Genomic DNA, 18,162 nt, shown 5'->3' with positions numbered 1-18,162 from the left:
CCATCCCTGGGCTCCTATTGGGACGCTTGCTCTGGGCTTCCTGCTCAAATCCATCAGGGAGCACCCCCATTCCACACTGACAGACCACATGAAGAAGGAGAAACGCCTTTTCAATGCTGCATAATTAGGAACAGCGCTGAGTAAAGACTGGGGGAGATGTGTAAAGCAACATCATTGTGGCAGCAGTTTGGAACAGGCACAGGCACGCAGGAGTCACTGCAGCCCTCACCCTCATTATCTCCATGTATCGGAGGGCATATTTATACACACGGATGTTTCCAGTTCATGTGAAGTACAGGGTACAAAATCATCCAGCAAACATGGTAATTTTTGGTGCCCACAGTGTGTCAGTCTCTGCTGAGCACTGGGAGAGACTGAAATATGTTTTCTCATTTCAAGTTACTGATCCACAAAATAATTGAGTGCATAATAAGGAAAAGAAGTAATAAGTCAAACAGAACCACTCTGGTTGGCATTAGGCTAGGAAAACAACAGAGACTGTACCATCCGAGCATCTGTGGACAGATTTAATAAGCCATCTATGAACTTCACTTGGGCTTATAACCCCAATAATAACAGTCAAAGATGTGGGATGTATGCTATTTATTAAATTTGACAGTAGCTGAACCCGACCTCTTGCTCATGAGCAAGCACAGTGGTCTATTTTTTCTTCACTGCTATCCTTTCATGTGAGTAGCATGAAATTAAAGTATCTTGATTATGAGGGTACCTCAAATGAAAATTTGTGTGAATAAACTAACATAGTTTCTTATAGCTTCACGAAGAAAATTACACAAATGGTGAACTGTGACTACTCGGCAGCATCAATTCTTAATTACTGATTTATTTTAGTTTTCTATAAAGCAAAAGACTTGCTTCTCATTTTTATTTGCAGAAAAGCACTGCTTCAAGAGAAGAGATGAATGAGGAAATTTGGGGATGTCTAGTTTCGAAAGTGCTTTTAAAAGGCTCCATAATTAGGGGATGCATTTGTTACAGAAATAAACGTACGATGTAATTCTGGGACTCGATGGTAATCATTGGGCCAGTGAATTTATTTAGGCTTTTTTTTTCCTTTTTCTAAAGCTAAGATGACACAGCATTGCCAACCTCGGCTATAAAGAGGGCTCATAACGTACTCAGACACATGCTTGCGAATATTTGCCATGAACCCTTCCATTCCCATGTGGACTCCTGTCCAGTCGCCCTGTGCAGAGTCAGCCACATCATTCCCCACTGACAGATCACCAGAAGTAAGAAGGCTTTTAAAAACTGAATAAGTGAATTAGAAGTAATTCTAAGGAAAGGTTTGAGGTGAATTCCAGGATAATAACTACTATGGGCAACAGTTTAACACAGACACAGGGGAGCTGGATATCACTGCAGCTCTTCACTCTCATGATCCCATGACATTCTAGTGCTCATCTAAACACACAGTACCCTTCTGATGCACATGGTGAAGTACAAAGAGCATAAACCATCCAAAAAACATATAATTGGCACTCGCAGTGTGACGGTTTCTTTGCTAAGCAATGGGAAGAATAGCAGTGTCTCCCAGCAGCAGGTCCCAGGGAGAATGGAATCTTTGAAGCTGTTACATCCAGGCTCCAGCTGCTACAATATCATTTAAGAGATTACAAATGTGTAAGCATCTTCTGTTTCATCAGTTCTGCAAAAGTTCCCTAAGTTAATCTTTTCAGTAAGGACTTGTCTCAGTTGAGACTTTTCATGGAGAATGCTGAAGACCATTGTCAGCTCACTTTTTCTTGCAAGTTTTCTTTTTTCCCTATCACAGATGATATCCACTGTTGAACAAAATATTAAAATACTAAAAATAATTTCATACCTCAATCTTACATTTTGGAGGGGATTAAAATCAGATGACTCATCACTAGAGAACCAGCTGTGCAAAAATCAGGCTCACGGCCTGTTATCATACATCCTTTCTATTTCGAGCTGCGTTAGGTGCTTTACAGTGCTCACTTTGCTAACTTGTTCTCCTGCCAAACAGCTCCCTACCACAGGATATAAGCAATAGACATAATGACAAGAATATAACTCTAGAAAAGAAAGCACACTCAATCTCACTTCATTTATGCAAATCACTACATTTAGACATATAAACAGAGAAGAATAGTAGAATGTGGTCTGGATTATGTTGTATCAACAAGACTTTAATTTAATGGAGCTTGTAATGACATTTTGACAACTATTCTTGTTTATTGTTCTTACAAGAGAATTTGATGCCTGGTGAAATCCAGTAGGTCAGATGTACTAATGTCTTTCAAACAATTGATTTTTCTAGTTTCAGTATAAACTCTAGTATGCATGTTCTATATACTTGCCTCTGAAATATATGTTGATACTTATACTTACATATAGATAGCACTGACCTTATAGAAATTTGAATATTTTCAGTTTAACAGAAGTCAAAGTAAAGCAAAGTCAATGTGCTTTGGAAAGATATGTAGCTGGAAATGGGTGATAGCAAGAAACAGACTATATGAATAAAAGTAGAAAAATCTGGAAACTTTCATCTCATGTTTCTAAAAGTCAAGTCTTGCTCTACAGTAGTGTTTACTGAAAGAATCCACTACCCAGTGTCAAGACGTCTTGGGACTCAGTAAAACCACAGGTGATATAAGGATCATGTTACCTTGAACACATTCTATATGATATCTTTTATCTTTGACTCAAAGCCATAATATTTACATTTATTTCTCAAACCCATATAAATATAATGAGACCAGGAGGTAGCCAAGTCAGAGGACACCCATATCATCTATTTTAGAAAATGGTTATAATTAAAAATAGTATTTTATCTTAAAAATTAATCTGACTGAATACTGAAACTATTTAACTTTTAAACATATAGCAAAGAAAAAATAATAGAGACTGTCATTTCAAAGTTAATCATTCTCCCTGAGTACAAATTCCTTTTTTAGGCAGTTGGTGGCATTTTAGGCTAAACCTTGAAAATACTTTATTTGACTCAGTGGTCTCCAGTGTAAAGTAAATAAGGCAGTATATAGGGTTCTGGAAGAAAAATATATTCACATATGTGTAGAAAACACCAAATGTAGCCAGATTTGATACATGGCAGTGGGCGCAAGCATCTTTGCTGTGTTGTCACACACATTAGGCAAGTTTCCAGGAGAGGAAAACGTGTGCCACTTACAAGAGGAATAAATAGTTGCTGCCTCATTCAATTGTTCACTCCAAGCATGTTTCAACCTATGTTTAGAAAAGTCTCGTTAATTGAAGTCTACTACTGAGATGAACCAAATACTAAGTTTTCAAAGAAACTTGTTCTTACCCTACAAAATTGAGGATCAGACACCTGAAAACTCACAAAGATCGATGCCCTCTGGAGGATTTTTGTGAACATCCCTCTTTTTAGATGACATGAAAATTTGTCCTATTGTGTTATATGCAGCAAGTGATGTTTTGTTGTTGTTATTGTTGAATTTCTGTACTTGGTGGTAGACAGTATGCTTGCATCTACATCATTTAGGATGGAGCATGTAAGCTGGAACATAGCTAATTCATATGCATGGGGAGCGCGTCAATTACTGTGGTTTGCTTGTATGTGTTATTTGAACTGTGGGTTGATATTTGAGTTGAATTTCAGCAGTAACCTGGGGTTAAAGGGCAGATCAGAGAACTACATATATAAAGAAGACAATGGAGAAAACAGAGCTCAAAAGTCAAGTGCTTTGTTCTCAGGACTACAATACATATTAAAAATGAAATATTTATACAGTTCTTAAAATGTACCAGGCACCACTTAAAGTGTTTCATAAATTTCAAGCAATCCTAAAAGATTTTTTATCTCTAATTTAAGACAGTAGATACCTAAGTAAAGAAAACATTTTTCACCTCTGTGGCCATATGAGTATTGGTCTTAGAGGCAGAACTTCACCTCAGGTTGTGGGACTCCAAAAATTTCACCTTTGCAATATAATTATTTATGTTTCAAGTATTTCTGTAAGTTATAAATACGGTTACAGCAGGGGAAATATTATATTTTTGTTATAGTAGTAAAGCCAGAAATATTCCATAAATATATTTCATAGTAGAGAACAAAAGATAATAGGCAAAAGCTTTAAAAAAGTAGTCCTGATTAATTTTCTCAGATATGAGTGTCAGGACTGCTTGAGTATCTCCTGTGTACATGGTTTGCATATTGCTCTGTGCAGCTATAACCATGTCTTGTTTCTGTTACTTTTTTCCAGTATAATTTCTAGAATGAGGCCAGGAATTTAGTTCAGTGGCATAAGTGCCTGCCTGGCAAGGGTGGGGTCATGAGTTTGATTCTTGGTACAAAGAAATTATGGAATGAAAGCCACACATATCTGATCTGGTAAATCTCAACAGAGCATTACCCTCTTCCTCCACGTAGATATGCAGTGGTGCAATGGTTTATGAACTTCATGTGTTGTACAATTTTGGGGAAAATGGTCGCATTTGTGTCTGTGTGAGGAAGATGGCCATGGTTGTTTGTCACCTGATGTAGAGTTTGCAAACAGAAGCAAAACTTTGCCACATATTTTTGTTTTCAAACAGTGTTGTTTGTGAACAAAGGTGTTGCTGTATGACCATATAACAAATCTTCTTGATAAATAATGTTTACATTTTCCAAATCACTAGCTACACATCAAAACAACTTCTCAATAATAAGAACACTTTCTCCCTTTGTTAGATTTTAAATGCATAAGTGTCTACTGTAATTTTTGCTGTGTGTGCCAAAAGTAGCAAATAAATGCAATCCCATTCTTTATCTCATGAAATTTGCAAACTGTTTTAAAGATTTAAACTTGGCTTCCCTCTCCTTCCTTTTGTATTTTATTGTTTTTGTTTAGATTTTTTGTTTTGTTTTGTTTTGTTTTGTGTTAGGCAATACAAATGTCAAAGATAAAAAAATGTAATATTGAAATTTTCATTAGTAGAACCAAACTCTGGTTTTTGACTTCCATTAATTCTGTGACTTTAGGCAAATTATACATTTGATTTGACCAAACCTTGAGTTTCCTTATATAAAAAGTGAAACATATAACACCCATTTCATGTTGTTAGATAAATCAAATGGAACAAAATACAAAAATCCCTGGGAAATATGATTGGCAAACACTAACACTATTTAAGCATGAATTAGTATTATATTCATTTTCGAGTATTTTCAGATTTATCCCTTCTTTCATTCAATAAACATGTTCTGGGGGTCTTCTATGTGCTAGACCTGCTTTAGGCAATGAGAGTTCAGCAGTAGATTCAGCAGACAGTATCTCTGGCCTTAAGAAGTCTGCCTTATACTCAAAAGGCAGAGACCTGAAACAGACAAGGGAATCAGCATGAAGTATGTCAGGTGGCAATAACCAAGATAAATCAGTGCCCATAGTGCGGGAAACAGTGATAGCTGTTTAATGTGAGCAGAAGTAACAAGATGACAGAATTAAAGAAGAGAGAAGAAAAGCTTAAGGAAAAGAAGTCATTTTCTCAAATCGGCTTCAGTGACACTTGGTTTTAGAGAAGATGAGCACACATTGATCTGAAACCAACACTGAGGACTACAGGATCTGCCCAGTGCACTTCTGGACCCAGTGTTACCATACTGTGAGAGAAAACAGATGGCGTAGGGAAACTGCAGTCTTAACAAACAAAGGGGTTACTCCAGGGAAAGTTTGGGAATAGAGGGAATTGTATTGGCAGAGATATTTTCCAGGGATGAAAATGCTCCTCTCAATGAATATATTCTCCAGTGGACTTATGGAATTATGCTTTTAAAAGTTTGATTAAATTCATTTATCCATGTTAACTGGTGCATAAAAACACCAAAAGCATACACATTTATGGGATAGTATATATTTGGATGCATATATACATGGTGTTTAAGTAAGAGGAGATATATCCCCTCAAATACTGGTCATTTCTTTATGGTGAAAACATTCAAAATTCTTTCTTTTAGCTTTTTGAATCATGCACTATATGCTCATCATATGTAGTCATTCCATTGTGTGGTCACACCCCAGAACTTCTTGTCCATATCAAACTGTAACTTAGTATTTATGGATCTGTCTCTCACCAACCCTCCTTCCCTCACCTGCTCTTCCAGCCTCTGGTGACCAGAACCCCACTCTCTACTTTCATGAAACCACTTTCTTTAGAGTCCACATACCAGTTGAAACAAGGTGGTGTGTTTATTCTTTCTTTCTTTCTTTCTTTCTTTCTTTCTTTCTTTCTTTCTTTCTTTCTTTCTTAGAAACAAGACATGATGAGATACTTTGTAAAACTATATTGTCCAAGACTTGGACATATTCATTCTCAGGTTTTCTCCCCATTCTTTTCTTTCTTTTCTCATCTCTTAGAATCTGAACCCTGCAGCCTAAAATTTAGGAACTCCCGTATTACGTGTTTTCCTGTGGGTTTTGTATAGGGCTGAGTATTTGCAGATGAGAAAGCAAGAAAGGACAGGGACTTTCCCAGCCTTGCTCATCTTGAGAAGCATTCCAAGTATGCAGTGTCCCCTTGCATACTTCAGCTCTTGCTAGACAGGGTACCGTGATTCTAGAATTGATCAGGTGACACTAAGCTCTGCTTTTTCTGGCTAGAATGTGTGGTGTTCTGTGCTGCCCCTGGTCTCTGATTTGCCTTCTTGTTCCCTGGTTTACAATTCTATTTATCATGGAATCCATTTTCCACATTCTGCTTTCTCAGTTGAAGTAGTTTTCTATTTTCCCAATTACATTCTTAATTATATCTTTGTCACTAATTTGTTGTTTACTTTTTCATTTTTATTGCACTTGTGGTTCATCTGTTATATATATCTAACAGGTTTGGTTTTTACACCAAATGTGAATATTTGAGCTTACAATATTAAAATTTTCAAAATCTTTTAAAAAAATAGTACAAGTCTCCACTGGTAGATTATCTCATAGATCTAAAACTGGAGCACCAAAATGCATAAACATTCAGATACTTGTGTCAGATAAGCTTCAAATATATTATTAGTACTTACATATTCATTTTATTTTTTTTTTCAGACTTTACACCACTTAACCTGTATGTTAAACACCAGAAACAGAAGCAAACTTCAAATCCAGGTAATACTATGTGAAGAGAGGAAAGGTCACTAAAACCTTGTCGGGTCATAGTTTTGAGAGCTCTGTTATATATGTCTTAGTGATAACTATGCTTTTATCTTTGCAGAACACAAATAGTAATTAAATTTTTACCCCAAGAGAGTATTTATATTCCTGATTTCTTAGATACTACACAGAAAAATGATTTTACTGGCTTCTGTGTTTAATAATTATAAGAAGTGAACCATAAGTAGAAAACCTAGAATAAAAGGCATTAACTACGGAACACAAACCCAAGATTCCCAGTTAAATTATTTGCCCATGTATTGAATTCACTTTCTCATTTTTAAAGGTTAGCATACATTTCCAGTGGGTATAGATCCACGGCATTTTTTTTCCAAAATATGTGTCACAGAGGAGCACTTTGCCTGCAGAAATTTATGAACTCTTTCTGCTCCCAGAAATGAAAGAAAACAAAAGAGTAAAAAAGCTGTCATCAGTGCACATGGCAAGCAAGGGCTTTCCAACACAATCCCATAAAACACTTCACAGCTCCTTCAGGACCTGAGTGTCTTTCCCCAGATTTGTGCACTACTACGATGTAGTGGAACATCGATTCTTCTTATCATCTAAAGGCTAATTCACATAGAGCCAGGGCAGGTTACTGCAGAACACACAACAATACCACCAACAAATTGACCTGGACTTTTCTTCTTCCTTCTTTCAGATATATTCTTTGATATTTATCTCCCTGGCAATGATTAATAACTTACCTGGTGGGTTTATTTTTTTTAAATTTTATTTAAAGAGAAAAAAAGCAAAACAGAAAAGAGTAGAAATAACACAAAATTTCAAAAAAATAAACAGTAAGAAGTCACTAGTTGATAAATTACAGATTGTCCTCTTAGAAATAGTTGTTCAAGTTACAAAATTAAACTATACTAGGGTTTATCTTTTATTAGCAAATAATTTTGGTACAAGATGGCATACCGCTTTGTATTGCACAATCATCGGACAATACTGCAGGGCACAAGTTTATCCCTTTTTAATAAGGCAATAAAGGACTTCAGCAGACTAAAACAAAAAAAAAGAATAAAACAAAAAGCATTGGCTCACTGGTATGTGTTAGTTCTTTTTCTGTTTCTATAACTGAATATCATATATATGTTCATTTTAAAATAAAATAGGCTTATGGAGCTCATAGTTCTAGAAGTTCAACAACATGGCACATTATCTGCTTGGTATCTAGGAAGCTTCTCAGCAGGTCATGACCTAGAAGAAGGCATCAGCTGGCAAGCCACAGCAGGCATGTCACAAATGCTCACTTTCATAGCAAAATCACTGCCACCAAAGCCATCAATCCACTAGGCAGGGAGTAGACTGACCAATTTGTGAGAGCAGTGCCCTGAAGACCTAATCACCTAGTGATCCTACTTGGTCTCGCCAATGAACACCTCACAACAAGGCTTTCAGCATGAGCTCTGATAGGAATATCCAAACCATAGAGCTACTGTGACAATTTAAATACATAGGAAATTTTAAAAATTAAATTTCAAAATGGCTACTCTATTCAACTAGTTTCTCATTTTAAGTTAAGAAAGGAGTAGGAAAAATATGGTAAACACAATGTTTCCTATCCAGTTCTTCATTAAGTTAGAAACACTTTAAATGCACAATCTACTAGTTAGTGTAGAGTTGTTTTCTTTTTATGAAACCTTCCTTCCTTCATTCACACATTCACTCAGGTCTTCATTCATTTAGTTCATACTTAAAGCTTTACGTAAGCCTATAATGTTTAGACTATATAAGATTGCAACTGATACATTTCAAATGAAAGAAGCCAATCAAGCCTATCACAGTCCTGTGGTCTGAAGGTAGAAGGTCCACACAAAGCCTCATATAATCAGAGGTGGTACTTTTGGAAGGAGATGGAATCACCAGGGTACTGTACTCATCAGTGGACTCATTTAGTTCAGAGCCAAATGTGCTAGTGGGAGTGGGGAGTGGTTTGAAGAGGTGGGATCACTGGCGCCATGATGAGGAAGGATATATCTCTCTCCCTGGCTCCTTCCTTCTCTGTCTGCTTCCTGATTCACATCTGGGCATCCCCCTCTATTTCTGCCCTGGAGTTGGCTGACTATAGTATGTAACCATGAGCCAAAATAAATCTTGCCTCCTTTAATTTGTGGATGTCAGATATTGTTTTCCTAAGACAAGAAAGTAGATGAGACACAATCCCACCAGATGCTCTTCACAAATCCTGTACAATTTAGTTTAAAGCCACTTTCAGCAAACTTACCACTTGAGTTGGGGAGGCATGAACTCCAAAACTGTCACCATAGCAACAATACTCTGTCATCAAAAGCACACATAAAAGGAAAGTTAATTCAACTAAACTGCTTTATATTTAGAGCTTTTAATATGAGATTTTATTTTTGCCACAAGAAAAGAAGATGATGATAAAACAAAAGCTATTTAAAGGGACATTATGACTGGAAAGGAGAAAATTCAACCTACCTGACAGCTACTAAGAAATTGCCAGCTTCATGGATAATAATGTAAGATATGAGACTCTAAGAGACAAATTTCTTTATTATTTTATATAGCAATAGTCAGAGGATTAGAATTTGTGCCAGTTCCTTGAATTGGCATCTCCACAAGGTAAACAAAGAAGTGCCTGGTGACGTGTTCACACATACTGACTTATACTAGAGAATATGAAATCTGAGCTTTGGGAAACCGGATCTTTTATACAAGATAGTGAGCTTGCTCAACCTTTTCCCTTGAGGAAAACATTTTTATTTATCATCTGGACAGAAAACAAAAGAAAACAACAAAAAATTCCCCTCTTCTCTCTATTCCATGGCTGCTTTGAAAAGACTGTTTAGAATAAAAGTAGTCAGTGATTATCATAAAAGACATTCACAGAGGCAGATACCGAAGCATAATTGCCTTCTAACAAATCCAGCATATAAATAAACAAGGAACCTGGGCAAATGATAATTAAAAGTTTGAATATTTTCTCAACTTTTAATAGTTAACTTGTATTTCTAAAACTCATGCGAGAAGATGTTAAGGAGCTTTACTGCACCTTTGACACATAGATGATGCTTAATGAGTGTCTTTGGGTAAATGTATGAAGTAATAGGAGTGTATTTCTTTTAAGTAAAAGTGAAGTGACATTTTACACTGTTCCTCGCATGCTCAGTAAAGCATCTTTATAACGTGACAGTGAGGCACAGAGCTACACAGGCAGCCAGGAGCCAACACAATCTAAAAATGTTCACAGGCATAAAGAAGGACTTAGCCAGACAGGGAACAGGAGTCATGAGGAGTGTTCCTACCCTATATCAACGGTGATCAAATAATCCAGTCAAGATTTGAACATTGGTGAAATAGGACAGGAACCTTTATGATGTTCCTCAGTAAATTGGGTTAATGCTAGCTTTTGGCGTTTCAATTAAATTTTCCACACATTTCCTCGTTTTCTTTGTAATCCCAGAAACAGCAAGAAATGATGACTCAGAATTACAAAGACCATTGAAGTTTCAGGTACAAAGTCATATTATTTCTTATTAGGTACAGTGGGATAGTGTCTATCATCCTTCAGGACTTGGCTGACTGAGAAGAAGCCTTCCTCCAAGGCCTGACTAATTTGACAATTTCCTTCTATCATGTCAAAGAAAGAGTCTAATTATATCCCAGACTTTGGTAGTTCATATTGTAGCTATCTATGTACTTGTTTAATATCTAAATAGGGTTAAAGAAAATTTTAAAGCAATAAAAGATCCATTAACATGGTTACCTATACAACATGGTTAGTATAACGCTACAGATTTATAATAATTACAAATGTAATTGGTGAGAAAATGACCAAATATGAAAAGGAACAAGCTTTACTGACAGTTACATATAAAAATCACCATAAGACAGTCCTACTGAAAGATAAGAAATATAAATGTATGTCTATATGCATTCATTTCTGCTTGCATATCGGAATGCATACACATAATTATATGTAGCCTGGGTATGTAGCAATGCACTTGCAATACTGAGATAGTCTGCAGCCCTAAAGTTTCAGCAGTTTAAATAATTAAGATGTGTACATGTGCAATTAGGATGCCTTGAAACTCTTTAGCTTCATTATTACTCTCACTCCTTTACCCCTGTGTAAATGCCAATTAAACCCTCCTCTGAACAGGAATAAATCATTTCAACTGCTTTCTGGAGATAGCTACACTTCCTGGGTGCTTGATGAGCTGATGCAAATGGTGATGCCTGGCAGATGATCAGCAGTGTATTTTGCTCTAGAACAGCAACTAGCTAAACCTCAGCTTAGCACTCTGTCACCTGAGCCAGAAGGAAGGCTAAACATATTCCCCATGGTGGTTCCTGTGGTTAGCCTCAGCTCCTTCAAGGTCTGAGATGCACAGTGTAGATGAAGGCAACGAAGACAGATAAGGTATTCAGTGGCTTCTGTTTCTTAGGCTTCTGTTCTATAGACTTAACAGTCTTAGCATTGGGTAAGACAGAGGATGCTCTGCTCTCATCCGCTTTCCCATAGAAGGGATTGAGGTAACTAACATTTGTTCTTTATCTCTTTGAGTTTCCTGATTTCTAAGTGGAGGTTTTAATTGCCTGCATTGCCAGTGGGTGTGTCTTATGAGTGCGTGTCATTAGTTCTATGTAGGTTCTACACAGACAGTGCTCTTGTTCCCCCCAGGACTTGCTTATGACTCTCAGCTTTGCCACTGCTGCAGGAAGTAGGAGCCCTGCAGTGCTACCATGCACAGACCTAACTGAAACAGAAAGGAAGTGGCTCGCTTACTTTGCTGTGAGCACAAGAATGGGCACATTGAAATAACTGCCTTGTGAAATAAAAACGATGTTCCAAAACAATTGTAAAAGACCTTTGCAAACATTTCTTTATGCTTTTATATTGCACTTTGATCGTGTCATCTTATCACTGTTGAATTTATACTACATGTATATCATATTGAAAAGAATAAAATATAACTCCTATTCACATTAGAGTTATTTATATGCAATTAGTTATAACAGCAATAACAAAGATGAGGACACAAAAAGGAACATGATCTTTGTAACAGAAAACCACAAGGCAAGTTAACTGAGCCAACAGACACCTAACTTATGGCTGAAATGAAATAAAAGGCTTTGTATATCTGTCTTCATTTTTGCCTCTCCTCATCGATGTCTTTGCCTTTGGGTCAGATTTTACTCAATTCTGGGTTTGGATATGTTGAACATTTAGAAACATTGCTTTCTCCAAGACTATGATACAGTCTACCATCCTTTGGATGTGGTATGTTTTTCTTCTACTTTACAGCCACTCAAACAATGAGGTTTCTCAGCCCTTTGATAAGGTCAGGACATTCATGCAAGACAGTGATACTGATTGTAGGAGTAAGTCAACAATTGTTGAGCAAGTTGCCTACCTGTTAGACTGCCAAGTACAAGGGCAAGGTGTTCACATACAAGGAGAGAGCATCTTTCAAAACATGCCCATGACTAATGGAAATTTACAGATTAGGCACTATGAGTCAATACAAAGCACTTTGCTGAGCAAGCTGCTCAGTCATCTATTTGGTCAGTTGTGTGCTTGCAGGTTAAAGACCCAATAAACACATCTTACCTGATGTGTTCACTCTATGTAGTGTGGTCTCGTTCTTAGTTTCCTTGTCATCAGCTCCTGGATGCAGTAACAGTCAGAAAGTCAAGACGGATGGACTTCAATTCAAGCTGTCTCAGAATGTACTGAGTGATGTGATTAGTACACATCATTTTATTTTTGTACATCAGTTTTTTGGTCTGTAAGTGGTCAAAATAATGCAGTTGATTTTTATTGCTTTTAGGGACTTGTAAAAATTTAAGATATCTACTAGTTTCTTAATTCCTTCCCTACATGAAATTTTCTTGGTTTTCCTTCAACTCTTCTTCTATGGCAATTTCTCTTTCCCAGTTCTATATTTCTCATTTGGATCGTTCTCTGTGTCTGTCTCTATCTTTGTCTCTCACTCTCTGCCTGTCTCTGTCTCTGTCTCTCTCTGTCTCTATCTCTTTCTTTCTCTCTCTCTTCCTCTTGTTTGACCAATAGTTAGCATATCAAATTTCCAAATTAATTTCCAAAAATACTGTTATTAATTTTCCCTAAACCCTAAAAACAAGATTTGAACAAAATGAGAATCATCCGTTTTACATGTAAAATGAGGTTTCTTTCTGGCCTTGTGGATTTGGAGGTGGGAGTCACCCTGCTTCTCAGAGTTGTTTTCAGGTATTTTTTCTTACTTCTTTCTTAAAACTTCTCAGTTTTGAGTGCATATCACCAAAATACTTCGTCCCTATTAATTCAGTTGCAGCCATATCAATGTTGGTCCACTCTGTGTCAGTTCTCAGATATCTAAACTCTTTCCTTCTTACTCATTCTCTCCACTACTCTTGAGGAAGTCTTAGCAATTTCATATCCACATGGGTAAACTTTCCAACATACTGGCTTGTGAATCTGTTCATCTCCATTCAGTCATATTATAGAACTTGTCATTACCAGAAATTGGGTCGCATCCTTAATGGAAGGTCAACTGTCTTTCTAGTTCATCAGTTCTGCACAGTGTTCTAGCTCATTACCTCAACTATCTGACTGTAACAGATTTTCAACCCCACTGGTATAGATAATTACTGAACCCAACATCATTCTTATTCATGGCCTAACCTATGTTCTCACTTCTATCCCTGAATAATTTAAATTTGACAACTCATCATTGTTCCCTTCCTCCTATCCCCATATTCCTGCCTTTCTCATGATTTTTCACCTGTGGGAAATTCCGACATTGGTTAATTTCATCTTGATACCTCAGAAACTTCCTATTTAAACAGGCTGAGGGGAAAGCACAATCATACTAACATGTCCTTATTTAAATTAAGACCACTTACTTCATGTACACCTAGCAATCCCGCTCTCTGTATGTAATACTCATACATTTAACACTTCCTCCCCACTCATGTGCTCAGATGATGACCAAGATTTTCACTGCAATGAGAAAATAGAAGTGATCAAAAAGATATAACAAATATGTCTATTCTGAATGAATTCCATCTGTGTTGATATCATGAATACGTTCATTAAGGTGGAAATGTGGGAAAATCCTCTCTGTTCCCATGTAAACTCATCCTTTGATGTACTTTTCCCAAGAATTGAAAATCAGTCATCTCTATTGTCTAGATCACTGCAACAATTGTATGCTTCCTTCTGCATTGATTTACTGTCTACTTCAGTCTTCACTTTATCAATATGTTTATGTTGGTGGCTCCCAGGCCTCATGCATTTGCATTATGCATTTGTGATTGGTTCATTGTATAGCACTTGTATTGGGGGTGTGAGTGCTAAACTGGCCTGGGGTGGGGCCAGGATGTAATGAAATGGCAGGAAGAAGGTGTGTCTCGTTCTCTCTTGCTGGTTTCTGCCTTGCTGTTTGCAGCCTCCACGAACTACAGCCCCACTATGCCACCTGGCCTTGGAGCCAACTGAGTATGGACTGAAACCTTCAAAAACTGTACACCTTTCCTTTCCCAGCTTTGGGCATCAGGTATTTTGTCTCAGTGACCAGTATAAAGTAACTAAGACACAGTAACATCACATACAATCCCACACTCTCCTTTTCTCCAAAACAGATTCTTCATTTGGTTCCCTATTTTAGTCCCTTTTGTCACTTCTACTTGAATCCCACTTTAAATATTAGTCCACATCTCTGTTCTCAGATCTCTTCTTTAAACTTAGTTCAAGGCTGATTTTAAGAGTTTCATTGTTTTAAATTTCATTTAAATGTGATGACTCCTAGATGCCCACACGCTGAACTTCTCTCTTCATTGACAATTTCATATCAACTACTGAATCTTGAAATCTTCATTAGAACACCTAATAAGCACCTTGAAGATGAGATCTTCAAACACAGAATCCAGGTTTGACCCACAGCAGGTGGGTACACACAAGCACACAAACACATGTGCACACACACGTGCATGTACACAGACTTGCTTCTTCCAAGTTTTTCTCCTCTTAATAAATAGCAACAAAGTTCAAAAAAGAAAAAGACAAGCACTAAAACAAAACAAAACAAATCTCTCCAAGCATGGTGGTGCACACCTGTAATTCCAGCATTTGGGAAGCTGAGGCCAGAGGACTGCTGCAAGTTCAAGCCCAGCCTAAACTATAAAGTGAGTTCAAGACTAGCCTGAAATGCATAGCAAAACCCTGGGTAATAAATAAATAAATGCAAAGCAAAATAAAACAAGGTAAGTTTATTAGTTTTCCAAGTCAAACTCTTTCTTTTGGAAAAACCAGAGATGTTGCCAGTTCTGACATTTGCCACGATCTTTCCTTAGCCTTGAAATCTACTTTCCACCATTAAGACCTCTCACTTCTTGTCTTATATCTGTGCTCAACCGTTATATCTGCAGACAACTTCATTCCTCTCCGGCCCCCAGGAATCCTTGCTTGCTTACTGTATTTTAACCTACTACATTTATCAAGATTTTACTTACAAGGTTTATTTGTAATTTTATGGCTTATCTACTCCCAGCAGTACATGAACTCCATGAGGTTTTATTCCCTAGAACCCACAAGTTGACACTAATGAGTGAAGCATAGTAGTCTCTCAATGCATGTTTATTTAACAGATATGTTGTGATTACTTAGAGATTTATGTGAGGAGAGCTAGCAAACAGTCGTCTTTATATTCCTATTAACGGTGTACATGTCCTTTTAAATAAAATTCAGTGTTTTATTTGATGACTTTTCTGTTCATGCAACTAATACTACTTCTATAACTTCTGTTCCAGAAAATACAATGCCCACATATATTATTTGGCTATTAAACTGGCAACTAGGAAATCATTTTGCAGTTCATTACTGACCAACAACAAGTTAAAGAGATTTCTTGATCTTTCCCTAGTATAACTGATCCTAATATATTCAGCGAATGTGGTTTTGATATCATGACAGTCATTTATAGGGAGTTAATCACAGGTTGATTGTTATGCTAAAATCAATTTTGCTGCTGATAGTATGGATTATATGTATTAATTTTAGATATTCTGACATTGGTTCAGTATGATTTAACAGCATATATTAGGGAACTTTCCTGTGCTTAGTTTTGTAACAGATACTATGGGAATCTAGACATGCTACTTCTTAGAAAACTTGCAATATAAAAGCTAGAAATATCAAAAACAAGTGAGTCAAGGGACTGATTACATCTTAAGTATCACTATAACAATCTAACAATTAATACTTAATATTAACAGGTGGCTTAACGGTAACATGAATGTCTAAGTAACTATATATTTATGACAGGTTCTGGCCTGTCCACCATAAAACAAATTGGATACCACCCTTTCCCTCTTTAGTTCACATATAATTATATGTCAAATTGCTGAGACCCTCTATAATATATATTTCATATGTATTGATTGTAAATGAAGTATGTTATAGAAGAATTATATAGTAGAGATGCACCTTTTGGTTCAAATCTAGGTTTGATTATAAACTGGGTGGGTGACTTTTAAAGCAAATATGAATCATAAAAATCTTAACTTTCTTCTCTGTCAACTGATGATTATACTATTTCAAGGGGTTATGATTAAGATTTAATAAAATAAGGTAAATAAATTGCCTAGTACCCAGTGGATTTCAATAGTAGTTATTAGTAATAAATAAATTGTAATATATTCCACTTTTAAAGCATTTCAACTCTCAAACCTGATGGTAAATATTTTATTTGGTCTATTTTATAAATGCAGGTGTCTTTATTAATATTTGGCCACCTGTCTTATACACATAATCCTTTGTATTTGCCTCTGGCTGTCATTAGATTTACTGCCCTTAGGGGTAGGACCAGCCTTCTCTTTTTCCAGCTCCTCCCCAGGCAGCATAGTTGCTCCATACAGAGAGTTTTAATAAGTTTTCAGCCCTGGGGATATTTTTTCAGAGCTAAAATTGTTATAGAAAAGCACTGACTGACAAATGGGTTGCGAAGGCTTGGGCAGTAAAGATTTACAGCGGGACTGGCATTTCTTTTCTCAGCTGAGCAATCACTGTGCCCTATTTCAGATATTGGAAGTTTTTGCTAAATTTACAGGCACATCCTAGGCATCCATAATCCCGCCTTTATCCCTTCTATCCAAGCACTCATTTCAGGAACTGAAGAATAAACAATGCAAAGGCAGCTCTGCCTTAAGTGTTTGGCCTCCCTTGCTCTTCCTACCTGAAAGCTCTGCTCTTTAAAATTAATATCAAATTCCAAATCTTGTGGAAAATAGAATTATGCCATATTACTTCCATGAGAAGACCTTCTAGAAAACTGCTGGGCGTATACAAATATTGCCAGCTGGGGAGAAACCCTGCTTATGATACTTTCACATCCCCAAATAGCCCTTCAAAAGAAGAGCAAAGAAAAACCTCTAGGGATGGGTGGTAAGACTTGTCGGAAGCATTGTCAGATACACTCAGCAATATTCCATTAGTGACGGGAACAGCAGAACAGATCACCATGGCTAATGTCAAGCACACCTTCAGATCCCACAGGCATCTCTCAATTTGCTGTAGCAGCTGTAATATGCCTAAATTACCATGAGAGAATGCTAATTTTAAAAATCTAATTAAATATTAAGAAGGCAACGCACATCTTTTCTAGTGGTTTGATACCATAATGAGAAGCAGGTGATCACACAGACCGAGAGAATGCTATCGCTGGCTCACAGAGCACCTTAAGTGGCACTAAAATTGTAAATATATCAACTTGCAGACATGAAGTGTTTTATATTTACTGATTGTTGGCCCTTCCTTTAATGAGAAAATCTTTGAGACACAATTTCTATCATAATGTAATTTGCATACATTTGTTAAAGCCACCTATTGCATCTTTAATGCCTTTTTTCTCCCCTAAAGAAAAGGCTTCAAGTAGGAAATTCTCAGGGTATTGTCATAGAAAAGCCTCACTGTCAGATTCCAGCTTTTCTGACAGATAGTGATTGATTTTTTTTCTTTCTAGGAAGCTTGCGATCTCAGTAA

At 36.8% G+C, this 18,162-nt stretch overlaps 1 protein-coding gene across 13 annotated transcripts in view; it reads right to left on the bottom strand.

The window, feature by feature from the left end:
* The window catches only part of Marchf1 (membrane associated ring-CH-type finger 1), a 687,536-nt gene that overhangs the window by 292,489 nt on the left and 376,885 nt on the right, over positions 1–18,162 (bottom strand). Inside the window, exon 1 of one of the 13 annotated variants that reach the window (XM_063234810.1) lies at positions 12,733–12,992. The exons of the other annotated variants lie outside the window; for them this stretch is intronic. The gene's annotated coding sequence lies outside the window, so the exon portion shown is untranslated. Of the gene's footprint in view, positions 1–12,732; positions 12,993–18,162 lie in introns of those variants that run through there. 13 annotated transcript variants of the gene reach the window in all.

Source organism: Cavia porcellus, unplaced genomic scaffold, assembly GCF_034190915.1.
Source record: "Cavia porcellus strain 051 isolate PalLab524CR breed Dunkin Hartley unplaced genomic scaffold, mCavPor4.1 scaffold_24, whole genome shotgun sequence".
NCBI lineage: Eukaryota > Metazoa > Chordata > Mammalia > Rodentia > Caviidae > Cavia > Cavia porcellus.
Note: the sequence above shows the minus strand (reverse complement) of the source record. Positions and strands in the feature narration are given on the sequence as shown.